This window comes from Crocuta crocuta, unplaced genomic scaffold, assembly GCF_008692635.1.
Source record: "Crocuta crocuta isolate KB4526 unplaced genomic scaffold, BGI_CrCroc_1.0 scaffold34, whole genome shotgun sequence".
Lineage (NCBI taxonomy): Eukaryota > Metazoa > Chordata > Mammalia > Carnivora > Hyaenidae > Crocuta > Crocuta crocuta.
Window position 1 is genome coordinate 759,065 of NW_027529635.1, and position 13,959 is coordinate 773,023.

The 13,959-nt window shown below is 36.7% G+C and overlaps 1 long non-coding RNA gene across 1 annotated transcript in view; it reads right to left on the reverse strand.

Moving 5' to 3' along the window:
* LOC144230092 (uncharacterized) overlaps nucleotides 1–13,959 on the reverse strand; it is a 220,579-nt gene that overhangs the window by 99,135 nt on the left and 107,485 nt on the right. The window contains exon 2 of the long non-coding RNA XR_013334687.1: nucleotides 3,676–3,795. This is a non-coding gene — a long non-coding RNA (uncharacterized LOC144230092). The remainder of the gene's footprint in view (nucleotides 1–3,675; nucleotides 3,796–13,959) is intronic.

The following is a 13,959-nucleotide window of genomic DNA, read 5'->3' on the forward strand; positions in this document are numbered from 1 at the left end:
TAACTCTGAGTCAAGGTTGCTTGAGTCCTCCCTTGAATTGAGATAGCCCCCTCTATGTGTCCCTTTTACAGGAATGTTGGTATTGTCATTGCTGATTGGCGGGGGAGGGAGGGTGGACAGAGAGGCAATATGAGGCCTTCACCGCCATATCAAAATGAGAAGGCTTTTACTTGGTGTTGAAGAGCCTCAGAGTGTTTCCTTCTATGCCTCAGTCTCTGCTGGGTTTATCTCTCAGACACCAGCATGAACACTGAGAAACAAAACCCTACCCTTTCATATTTCTCAGTTTCTTTGGAGAAATTTAAATATTTTCTGTATTACAAAATCCTTTTTGGCACAGTGTTCTGCAACAGTTGTTGAATGGGGTCAGGAGGAGTAACAGAGGGAAAAAGGAAGGAAAGAGGGGATCTGATTGGTCTTGCTGTTAAGTGTATAGTTCTGTAGTTAGTCACCCAAAAGTCTATCCCCACTGTCCACTCCTGCTGTCTGTAATTGCTGACAGCAAGCTAGAAGGCTTGGCAACTATGTGGAAAAGAATGGTTCTCCACCACACATCTGCAGGGGCAGTCTTCTCTGTTCCAGTTTACCTATCAATGTGATCCCATGCACTTTCCTACTTCTAAAGTTCTTTGAAACATATGAACTGTTAATGACATGCTCTCTGATGCTGATCTGTGTTTTAGTAGATCTATTCTTCTTTTACTGTCATCATGACATTTCAATATAAATGGAAAGGATGTAAAAAGCATGTGCTCATTCTGCCATCTTCATCCAAAAGTTCATTTGACAATTTATAAAGGTTTGATTAGAGGCACATAATTTAGCTTTTACTTAAAAAGCAAAAAGGCACCCTGCAACAGGGATTGGAACTAGTTGAGCATGAAGCCAAATCAGTTTTGTTTGTTTGTTTGTTTCCTAAGTGATCACATTATGATTTTTTACATTAGGGATTTCCAGAAAGGGATGAGTGGAGTGAAGGCAAGACAAATGATAGCAGCCAACCTAGTCACAGAACTCTTTCCATGGAAGAAAAAAGACTGATACATAGATATCTGTATCTATATCTCTCTATTGCTCTATCTCATCTTGTAACATGAAAAACACTGCCTCTATATGTTATCATATTTATCCTTACAGCCTAGTGAGCCAGACAATCCTACTACCATTTTTAAAAAATGGGAAAATTAACTAGAGATGTTATATGATCGTGGAAGTTCACCATGGACACCCAAAGCTTAGTTTGAATCTGATTTCTGCGTTCTCCTTTGAGGGATTTTGTTCCTGGGTCCTCAGGTTATTCCAAAAAGGACTTCCTCATGTGATCTACTTTGCCTCAGAATCCATTCAAAGCAGCTGGATGTGTATTAATTTTAATCAAGTAACTGAACATTTCTTTCTCTTCCTTTCTTCCTTATAAAGTCCTTTGCCTCTGACTTGGAGGGTCATCTGAGTAAATACCCTGGTGCTCAAAGATCTGGAGTCTTGCTTACCTGAGGACAAACGGAACCTCAATAGTTGGTGCAAATGTTTATGTTCTCAACATTTTCAGGAATAAGAAAGGTTGTCACCAGCAAATATGAGAAAATATACCAAGGATACCATATGTATGAGCAGGTAGAGTCAGATACTAGATGTCATATTAGCACAGATGTGAGGTATATTATTAACCCAAGAAACTACAACACGCAAGGATAGGCAGAAACAGGGGCACCTGGGTGGCTCAGTCGGTTAGTATCCGACTTGGGCTCAGGTCATGATCTCACACTCCGTGGGTTCGAGACCCATGTTGGGCTCTGTGCTGACAGCAGCCTGGAGCCTGCTTCAGATTCTGTGTCTCCCTCTCTCTCTGCCCCTCCCCCACTCACTCTCTGCCTCTGTCTCTCAAAATAAAATAAAATAAAATAAAGACATTAAAAAAAAAAAAGATAGGCCAAAACATATTCAAGTAAGAGCTGTGTGCCCGAAGTTATGTTTTAAGATTGAGCGAGATTTTTTTTCAGATTGAAAAGAGCAAAGACAGTAAGAAAGACTATGTTAAGGTCCTGCAATGTTAAGTAACTTATAAAATTGGTGCAACATAAGAAAATGCAGAAGATTAAGACCATATCCATAAAGAGTGGTTAGATTATGATGGTTTTTAACTGTATGATAAAGCGGTGGTTGCCATTGAAGGAATTCATGATGCAGAATCATGTTATCTAGAATGGATAGCCTACAAGAGGTCTGGACAAGTTAGAGGCAGGGGAAAATTTATTACATTAGCAGTTTCTGCCCAGTAACTTCTCTTTTGAAGTTATTATTCACAAATTAGAATTGTTATAAAATATGATTTTATTTCCTTATAGCTCTAGAGAGATATTAATACCCTATTGCTTGTCAGCTTATATACTTTACTGCTTTCTATGATAACACCGAATCCCGTATATGTAAATTTGAGTTCTCTGTCAATACTGATTGGCTGAGGTGATCACAAAATTCCAAATATAACCATTTAGAAATTGGACTCTTAACACTTAACTAAAGTGCTAATTCCTTCCCGCTGTGTCTGCACTGACTGCAGGATTCTCTCTGAAGGGAACATGATATCCAAGCCCTCATTTTGCACATGCTGCCTTAGCTAAAGGAAGCCAAGGGGATGCTCCCCTAGGACCACTTCAAACAGAAGCAACCACAAGAACCTCCAATCAAGAGAACATACTGCATTGTCCTAAAATCTCTGTAAAACACATCTTTCAGGGACTCAAGCCTATGTATTTAAGTCTCACATCAACAAAGCTTTCCATTTAAATAGTCCCTGTTGGGAAAATGCATTAGTGTTTGCGATCTGTTAATTATAAATAGGCAGACTACTAATTCCTCCTGTAAGGTTTCCAAGACATCCTGTGAAAATTAATCATAATGGATTTTTTTTACATTTTTGTTTCTCTCCAATGGTTAATTATAGCTCCAATGAGTCTAATAAGCCTGTGCCACAATGCTTCTATTGATAGTCTTTAGAATCGCAGGAAGCCTAAGGCCCAACTTATTTAATCAGAGGTCTTGATTTGTTTGGAAAATTACCACAATGTGAGCTGTATTTTGTCACTTGGGGGCTATTTGATGAAAGACTGTGAGTCCTTTTGTTTTCCTTGCTCCAGATGAGGATTATTTAAAGATCTTCCCCTACCATGAGCATCCTGGTATAAAGGAATACAGTCCATGCAGCTACTTTGGGGTAATAAAGCAAAATACCTTGGTTTAAGAGAGCATGGTTTGGTGTTGGTAATAAACTGTAATGATTTTACAGCAGTCTCCTATAGTAAATACCATGTACGTGTCTTTCACATTTAAAAAATTATGAAAATATTCTCTTGAATCAGTTAATTTCTCCCAAGTGCTCTTATGTCTTGGGAGTCCAAGAAGTGTTGTTTGAAAACATGAAGGATTAAGTTGCTTCTGATCATAGAGAAGATGAACCAGGCATAGCTCTGCTGGAGTACATAATCCTATACACACAGCACTTCCTATACTCTAGATGCAACTTTGCTCTGGTTTCCATAACATCACCACCAGAAACACTTAGAAGAAATATTATTTGTGCAATAGGTTCACAACTAACAAAAAGGTTATATTCCAGTTGAAACATTATTTAGAAAGTGAATATGCAAGGAATTTACCTTTTGTAATGAAACACACCTGAATTTCATGAACTCCTTCTGCTAATTCAGTGAGATCCGTAGCAGGATGGCACAGGATGGGAAATAAAGCTGCCTTATGAAGACAGATGATCTTCTCATGCTAGACTCCCTTCTCCTCCTTTAGGGACAGAGAATGAATGGGGTTCAGTAAGGTTGCCTAGATAGAAAACAGGCTAGTCAGGTTTGTTTAACATTCAAATGGAATATGATGATTCAATTCATGGAGGTAAAGCCATGTGATCTTGTGAGTTCTGTTCTAGCTAGCTAGCTGGAGGCTCTGGCTTTTTTCCTCCTCTGGTGGATTTGGTGAACTGCCTGTTTTTGGTTTTTTGTTTGTTTTCTCTCACTCCACCAAGTAGCTCTGAAGCTCTATACACTTTCCGAGTTTACACTTACATAACCCTAAGAATCAAGCATTAGGCAATAAATTGCAAATTTTTACTACTTCTCCAACATGTGACCAAAGGTATTCTACTCTCAGCTCGACTCTAGTGCTTGCTTAATTTGATTATTGGGGAAAAAGTGATATCTTTATTTTTATCCATTTAAATTATTATAAAATACATCCAAAGAAGGAAGTAAAAGAATGGAATAAGATTTCTCTGTATGATTAAAGTTTATTTCTCAACAATGATAAGCAAGGTGAGAAGGCATGCGGGCTAGCGGGAAAAGAAGTTTAATAGTCAAAGAAAGGAAATGATCTTTTGTTGTTGTTATTGTATTTTAAGTCCAAAAGGAGAGGTTTAAAAATATCTGAATTATTAGATATCTCACTTCGCTCAAATTTGAATCAACCAACAATGCCCAACAGCAAGGTGTTCTTAAAATTTCTTAAGAAATATGTACNAAAAAAAAAAAAAAAAGAAAGAAAAAGAAAAAAGGAAATGACTAAGAAATAGTTCTTAGTAAGCTTTCTTAGTGCCTACCAATAGAATCATTCAGTTAAAAAATGGACTACAGTTAAAAGGAGTTTATCTAAGGGGCACCTGGGTGGCTCACTTGGTTTAGCCTCCGACTTCGGCTCAGGTCATGATCTCATGGTTCGTGGGTTCGAGCTCCGCGTCGGGCTCTCTGCTGACAGCTATCTCAGAGCCTGGAGACTGTTTCAGATTCTGTGCCCCCCCCNTTGAAGTCCATCGATCTATTACATAGTAACACCATCATCATTATCAATAACAGTAACAAACTACATTAATGTACCTAGTCATAAATTGAAAAGCTATGCATAGATTAACGACTTTAATCCTCACAGGAAACCAAATAAATAGGTCAATACTACTACTGCCCTTATTACAAATCAGGAAACTGAGGCACAGAGAGATCAAGTATATTGTCTAAAGTTATACTCTTAGGAAGTGATAGAGCAAAGGTTTAAACCAAGATTGTCTAGAAATAGAGTCCATGGTTTTAACAAGGAAATGTGGTATGTATTTTAAAAGGTATATACCAAAATGTTATCAAATAGGATATACTTAACAGGTGGAAATGTTGGTCATTTTCAACTTCTCTGTTCTTTATGTACTTTTAACATCATCTGTTATGAATACAAATAATTCTATAATTAGGAATTTTTGTATTATAATTATATAATTATATATAATTCTATAATTAGGAACAAAGTATCTTGAATATACTTTTAAAGGACTCTTACTAGGTTTCCCAGCTCTCACTTACCATCATAAAAAAATTAAAATTAAATGTTATTTTTCCATATATGCTCACTTTTTGTATTAATGCCCCAAATTATTAAACCAACAGACCATTGAAATAGCCTTCACCAGGGAAGTGGTTCACAAATCAATCACCTATAGATGGCATAATCATAATTCAGAAGTCTTGCATTAATTGAAGGGCAACCAATACATGCCAAGAATGAACAAAGTAGAGAGACTAGGCTATAAATTTTTGGGATCTTTGAGGAATAAACATGCAGACAAGTAAATATGTTCAATAGATATAAAATACAAAGGTAATTTGAAGTTAGGAATTAGAGATATTCTCATAAAAGCCAGCAGAAGGTGGTTGGGGAGATAGGTGAAATAGATAAAGGGATTAAGAGGTACAAGCTTCCATCTATAAAATATGTAAGTCATGGAGATAGAAAGTACAGCATAGGGAATATACTCAATAATCTTGTAACAATATTGTATGGTGACCACACTTATGGTGGTGAGCACTGAGTAATGTATAGACTTATTGAACCAATATGTTGTATACCTAAAACTAATATAACATTGTATGTTAATTATTCATCAGTTGAAAAAAAATAACATCAAGAAAATGTTGATGGCTTATAGGGACTAGGGGATGTAAAAATAGTCAGGCATATACTGTTTTTTCCAGAGAGACTTGCTAGTCATCATGTCTCTAGTTACACATTTTGGGACTTACAATTTTGTAGCAGTTATTACCTATAAAAGCAAACAAACAAACAAACAAAACAAGAAAACACCTTCTCCTTTGTATAGGATGGAAGGGAGAAGACAGAAAACTGAGAAATTCTAAATAATAGGCTTCTATATTACAAGCATTGCAAGTGCTAATGTCTAAGGGCTCTTGGGAACTGTTAGGCAAATCTATGAGGCTTATTTCTACCAGTAATGCTATTAGAACATTTAGTTTTATTCTATAAGAACAGTAGTGAAAGCCATTAGATAATCTAAGGAAGCCAGAGGTATCAGAAAATCAGATTCTGACCCAAAGTCTATAACCATAGGTTAGTGTCAATGCCAAGAAAGGTGACAACATTAGTAAATGAGGTTTGGGTATCTGTCCTGGGACCAAGTATTGGACAAGTGACCCAAGAACCATGTACTGAGTTCTCCTGATTCATTTCTCTTGAAATAGCTCCCATTTTCTTCCTTCTAGCTCCTCAATCCTTCATTAACAACATACCTGTTACTACAGAGAGTTTCTACTCCAACCCTTCCCATATAATTTCAGATTGTAGTTTTTCATCTGTGTTTTTCACGGTTCCTTCCCTTGGTAGCACTCAACAACTTGTGATCTTACAAAGCAATAATGCACTCTAAAATATTTATATATATAGAATATATATATANTAATTATGTAGAAAGTCACAGCAGAATTATTTTGTGTCAGGTAAAAATTTTGACATAAGCATTGTTGAAAAGAAATTCTTCTGTCCTCTAATAAAATTAGCATGTTTATTTGGGGAGAATATTTATGATATATACTTAATGATCAAAATAGAGGTAATATAATTGCAAATATTTTCCAAAGAAAATTAATATATATTCTTCTTAGGTTATAAAAGGCCAATTTTGATTTCAGCAAGAAAAATAGTTAAAACTTCCAATTAGACCTATAGCATTTTAAGAAATAATTGTTCCACTTTTATCTAGGAGAAAAGGTGCAAAATAAATTAGGTAAAAATTGCCTCAGATGACTGGCAGTTCAAAGAAAAATGTGTCCTTTCCTCCTATGTTCCTAAAATAATAACATGACAATATATTATTTTAAAATTTAATATTAGCATATGTGGAGTATATGTAGGTCCCCCATTTGATGATTTTCTTTAAATACTTTTAGAACTTAAACATAGGGGCGCTTTGGTATTGTACCCAGGCTTTGGGGATCTGTTTTACAGGAAATATGTAAATTTCTCTAGTCACTTTGCAGGCCTTGGGTAGGGGGTTTGGACAATGGTCAAGGTGGCAAAACCATTACAATAAATGAGAGAAGAGAATAAATATCTTGTTATCAGAAGAGCTAAACTCAAGAAGAGAGCTGTACTAGATGTTCAAAATAGTATGGTCATGCATTTTGTTAAGGTACATGTCACGAGTTATATATAACTCTTTGTTAAATTTTATGTCAAGTATATAGTACAAACTGAATATATAGAACTATATACAGTATTGTATAGTACTATAGTATAGTATTGTATATTAGTACAAACTGAATTTCTAAGTTCTCAAAAGTTCACTTAAAGAATACTGATTTTAAAACAATGAGTTTGGAATGCAAAAGTAAAAACAATATATTTGGATGAGAGAGATCACTTTAGCTATGTTGTTTCTCACAACATACTTTTAATTGATGGGATCAATGATTTTGTGCTAAGCAAACACTCACTCCTGCAAAAGCCCAGGGTCATTAGAAAAGTTATACTAAATGAACAGTTTACATTTAGGAAAGTGAGTGTAGAAGAGAGCAATGAGAATGAAATATGACAGCTGACTTGGGGGAAAGCAGAGGAAGAATAAGGAGGGCTTCTGATGGACCACCACAGTTATCAAAAATGATAGGTTTCAGGCAATATCTCTGGACAAAATGGATCAATGGGTAGGCAATAGGGAATAGTTTGGATATACTGATACCAGGTAGCTTTTAAGAAAATGAGAATTTAGGGGCTCCTGGGTGGCTTAGTCGGTTAAGCGTCCGACTTTTGCTTAGGTCATGATCTCGCGGTTCGTGGGTTCGAGCCCTGCGTCGGGCTCTGTGCTGACTGCCAGCTCAGAGCCTGGAGCCTGTTTCGGAGTCTGTGTCTCCCTCTCTCTCTGACCCTCCCCTGCTCACGCTCGCGCTTTCTCTCTCTCTTTCTTCTAGAAATAAATAAAACATTAAAAAAAAGAAGAAGAAGAAGAAAATGAGAATTTAAACAATGGTAACAACCATGGAAGAAGAGAATACTTTAGAAGGGAGGTTATTGGCAAATCTTGGTGAAAAACAATGATGATGAAGATCTGGTGAAAAATGACTCCAAAACTTTGAAGTAAGAAAGAAAGAAGAGTCTCTGATTGGGAAGTATGAATGGAAATGGAGAGGGTGAGGTAGATTGTGGTAGACAATGAGTTTAAATGAAGTTGGTTTAGAAAAAGTATGTTTTAAATTAATATGAGACATCTGAAAGAAGATAATTCTATGGAAAATTAAGGTAAGGTCTTGGATACATGGTGAGAAATCTAGTTAGGAAGGCATATTTGGGGACACCTGGGTGGCTCAGTTGGTTAAGTGTCCAACTTCAGCTCAGGTTATGATCTTGCATTCCACGAGTTTGAATGGAATGCTGTCAGCACAGAGTCTGCTTCAGATTCTGTCTCCCCCTCTCTCTCTGCCCTTCCCCCCCACATACTCTATCTCTCAAAAATGAATAAATGTTAAAAAGAAAAAAAAATGAATAAAAGAATTTTAATTTGAGATTTGGAGGAGCACCTGGGTGGTTCAGTTGGATAAGAGACTGACTCTTGATTTCAGCTCAGGTCATGACCTCAAGGTTTGTGGGATCAAGCCCTGCATTCAGCTCATACTGAAAGCAGGGCCTGCTTGGGATTCTCTTTCTCCCTTTCTCTCTGCCCCTCCTCTGCTCATGCAAGTGCGTGGATTCTCTCTCTCTCTCTCAAAATAAATAAATAAACAAAACAAAACAAAACAAAACAACACAAATGTAGATTTGGAAACCATAGGGATTCTTGGCCATAAATGAAACCATTAAAGCAAAGATATACACAGAACAGATCTATGAGTCTTAGAGATTACCCACAGTTAGCAGGTTAGGAAAAGAACAAAAGAATATCTTATTAGATATACTAAAATGGTAACTTTGGGAGCACCTAGGTGGCCTAGTAGGTTAACCATCCTGTTTTGGCTCAGGTCATGATCTTGAGGTTGGTGAGTTTGAGCTCTGCATCGGGGTCTGTGCTGACCACCTGGAGCCTTGAGTCTACTTCCGATTTCATGTCTCCCTCTCTCTCTCTCTGCTCTCCCCTGCTCATGCTCTGTCTCTGTCTTTTTCTCTCTCTCTCAAAATAAATAAACAATAAAAAACTAAAAACAAAAAAAAACCAAAATAAAATAAAATAAAATGGTAACTGTGATGAAAAATCAATAATATTTTGAATTTTCTGTAAATCACCTATAAAAATGAATAAAATGAAAATAAAAAGATGAAAAATTACTTTATACTACTCTAAGAGGCTTTCATGTCTTTTTTTTCCAAGACATTGAGCCTTTCTTCTGATCCATTAGCTAATATTATTAACCTTACCTGTAAATAAAGTTTTGGACATGGATTTTCATTTAGCCTGACCAATAAGGGAAAAAAAAAAAGTGTGTTTATATAATGATAAGCTTCTTGGAGACAGAGGATCAGTATTTGCTGGTTATAGACAAAATATTATACAATACCACGTTCCATCTAAATGAATAACAAATTAAAATGTGACCATTGTTATTGAGCTAAATCCCTTCAAGTGTGTAGGAATAAAGTTCAGTCTTAGAAATACTATTATTAATTACAATGTCTTTTTTTTCCAAAACTGTAACTTGATTCTGATCAATGGGATTCTGATTGTGTCTACAATCTGTACTGTTGGCTCTTCATCTCTACGTATGCAGTTTTCGAGTTCCTTACTTGAAATGATCTTTGTCCTTTAAACAAAGGGCTACAGCACTGGTCAGCAGGGACAAGGTGCTTACTTGCAGCATACATCTATGCACATCAACCACAGAAGTTTAATGAATCACTTTCTTGCCTGCCCTTGATCTTGCTGAGAATGCTCTATGTGCAGGAATCAAGAAACCTGGGAGGTCATATGCTATGAGTCAGCCTTTGACCAGTTTCCCCTATCCAGCTGTCACTCTGAAACTAACACCACACATACATACATTTTTCATACACATGCAAGTGTCTCAAATTTTGGCCACAGGGCAACCTTATTCAGAAATAATCTATTGAAGTTGCTCAAAGTGAGATAGTTTTCTGATTTCAAACGTGGAATTTGGAAGCTGTGAGCAACCATAAATACTCTCTCAATTTATATGATCTAATTTTAATTCTTAAAAAATGTAACATTATGCATATAATAAAATCAATAACATATACTGCAGATGCATAATAAAAGTAAGTCTCTCTGTTTCTCGCTACCTAGAAGTTACCAGTATTATAAGCAGTTTCTTTTACATCCTTCCTTTTATATGCTTATAAACAAATACAGTATCATATCATTTTTGTAAATTGAAATCACATGATTCATATTATTCTGCTTTGGTTATAGTTGGAAAAGAATGCTGGAATCTTTGCACATCAGTACATATGGCCTTACCTCACTGTTTTTAAGGACCATATAATACTTCACTTTACAGAATTATTATAATCTATTTCATCAATCCCCTATTAGTAGACATGTTAAATTATGTTCTTTTTTCTTATAATTTTCTCCTGTCCCAAGCAATTCTGTAATGTTTAGTTTTCTGCATCTTCACATCATTTTGTGATTACAAATGTGGATTAAACTAGTATCAGGGAAGTTCTGTATTATCTATTTGCTTTAATTTTTATTTTTTAAAAAATTAATACTTATTATATTTTGGAGAGATAGAAAGAGACAGAATACAAGTGGGGGAAGAGCAGAGAGAGAGAGGGAGACAGAATCCAAAACAGGCTTCCAGGTCTGAGCTGTTAGCACAGAGCCTGATGTGGGGCTCGAACCCACAAACCGTAATATCATGGCCTGAGTTGAAGTTTGTTGCTTAACCGACAGAGCCACCCAGGCACCCCTCCATTTGTTCTAAATATAAGCAGCAGCACAGTAGAGTTAAAAGATAACTGACTTTGTAGTCAGGCTGACCTCGATTTGAATCTTATTATAGTCACTTACTTCTCTGAGTTTCTTTGGGTAGAACAACCCTTCTCTGAGTCTCAGATTTCCTCTTTGCAAAATGGTGATAAATCCTTCACAGTGAAGATTCTGAGGTTACCTTCCTTGAAAGATAGCATGAGTAAGTATGTATTCCAAAACTTAGATGTAAGAGAGAAAGTAAAAGGAGGGAGAAGAGGAAAAAGGAACAAACTAAGTGTAGAGCTTTAAAGTCAGAATTGGACAAAGTATCAAGTCCTCTCGATTTCGCACGAATGTTTTTTCAATTAATTGCACTGAAACTTTCAAGGGTCCATTTCATCATCTCTGTTTGCCCACCGACTATGAGGGTATCTTCAACTTGTCTGCCCCACATGGTGCACTGACTAAGAAACTTTTGGCAAAGTCTATATAAACAACTAAGAGAAGTCTCAGCAGAATAGGACTGTTTTGCTGCTCTATGGAGCCTTCTCACTAGGGAGGTTTTGAGAACAATGTTCAGCCATGACAGCAGTTATGGATTGAGGAAGAGGTTTGACTGTGGTCACAAATGATACATTTTTGACCAATACCCATCCTCTGTGAACCTGGGTGGTGACTAGTTGCTTATGAAGAGGCATTCACTCCAATGACATTCATTCTTGGTTAAATTTACTCCCTGAAAATGCCACTTCAGAATCAGACTTCCACATTTATCTCATGGAGATAATCATCATTATTTTGAATACATTCTTGACAATGGCCATGTGAACTAGACAAAGAATTTACTAAAATTTTGGGGGATACTGAGGAAGATAAGCTTTAGAGGCATTAATTAACTGGCCCCTATCTTTTAGCTTAAAATTCACTTTTCATTCTACTATATAATACTGAATGCCATTGTATTTTTTCATGTTTATTTTTGAGAGAGAAAGTGCAAGTGGGAGACGGGCATGGAAAGAGGGGGAAACAGAATCCAAAGTGGGTTCTGCAATGACAGCAGTGAGCCTGATGTGGGGCTCGAACTCACAACCATGAGGTCATGACCTGAGATGAAGTCAGATGCTCAACCAACTGAGCCACGGAGGCACCCCCACCATTGTATTTTAATACAAGACAATGATGATCTGGCCATAGGTCTTCCTCTAGTTCTGCAGCCTCAACTCTTTCAGGAAAAAGTAGCCTCCTTTCATATATTTTCAGTAATGTCACACTGAATATAACACAAGTTGCTCCACATGGCTATCAAACCTCTCCTTTATTTAGTCCAGTATTTATGAACAGCCTCATCTCTATCTCATCAGAGCATGGTCCTGTCTCTTAAAAATTCCTTGCACTTCTTCACTGCCATGCCTTTCCTTCAACTTAGAAATGCTTTCTTCCATTATGCACCCACATAAATGATATTCTTTATTTTTCTAAGCAAAGCAGATAAAACCTTGACTGAAAAGCCCTTCCTGATTTCCGCAGTCCAGTGAATTATCTCTTCTGCATAAAGAAAAACAAATGTATATATACCTAGAGTGAACTCACATAGCTTTCTCCTTTGTCTTAAAACTCTTTATATTTCACCTCCCTGACCAATTAGAAATAATTTATGTGCAAGCCTCATAACTGTGTCCCATAAGAACTGAACACCTACCTAGGCATATTTATAATTCGCTCTAACTCATGTGCTCTTCCTCACTGGGCCCCATCCAATATTCAAGGAGCAGTGGAATACCTTCTTCCCCATAAAACCTGTTCTAAGTTCCTTTAGAGAGACATATCATTCTCTTTTGAATTCCAATACCACTTTACAGCAATTTACTCTTTTTTTGTTGTTAAATATTTATTTATTTATTTATTTATTGGAGGGGAGAGGAGCAAAAGGAGAGGAGAGAGAATCTCAAGCAGCCTACCCACTTAGCACAGAGCCTGATGTGGGGCTCTATCCCACAATCTTGGGATCACAAACTGAGCTGAAATCAAGAGCTGGAGGCTTAACTGGCTGAGCCACTCAGGCACCCTGGCAATTTCCACCTTCTTATACTACAGTGGTTTTAAGTATATTTCCATTCTTCCAAAAGATTTGAACCACCATGTAGGCATAGACTACACCTCTTTTGTTTAGCACTGTATCTTCAGAATCCAATGCACAGGAAACAGTCAACAAGGATTTCTTACATACATAGAGAAACATACAATCTTCTTGTTCAAATAATCTATGGTTACGTCTAATAAATTTTTAATCTTTCACAGTTACTTTTATTCAGAATCCAGTAAGTTTGATTTTGAACTGTGTGTAATTACCATTCCCACAGTGCCTGGGTGACTCAGTTGGTTGAGTGTTGGACTTTGGCTCAGGGCATGATCTCACAGTTCATGGGTTTGAGCCCCACATCAGGCTCTGTGCTGACAGCTCAGAGCCTGGAGCCTGCTTTGGTTTCTGTGTTTCCCTCTCTCTCTGCCCCTCCCCTGCTTGTGTTCTGTCTCTCTTTCTCCCTCAAAAATAACCATTAATTTTTTTTTAAAAAAGGAAATTATCACTCCACAGTTCACAAACAGTTGAGTGTATACAATTTCATTTGGTTCAGCCTAAACATTATGGGGTAAATGGAATGATGGATAGATATTTGAATGAAAATTCTCCACAGTTGTAAGTCATGGCATGTGTGCATTATAAATCACAATAGAAATATTATTTCATTTGATAGAAAGTC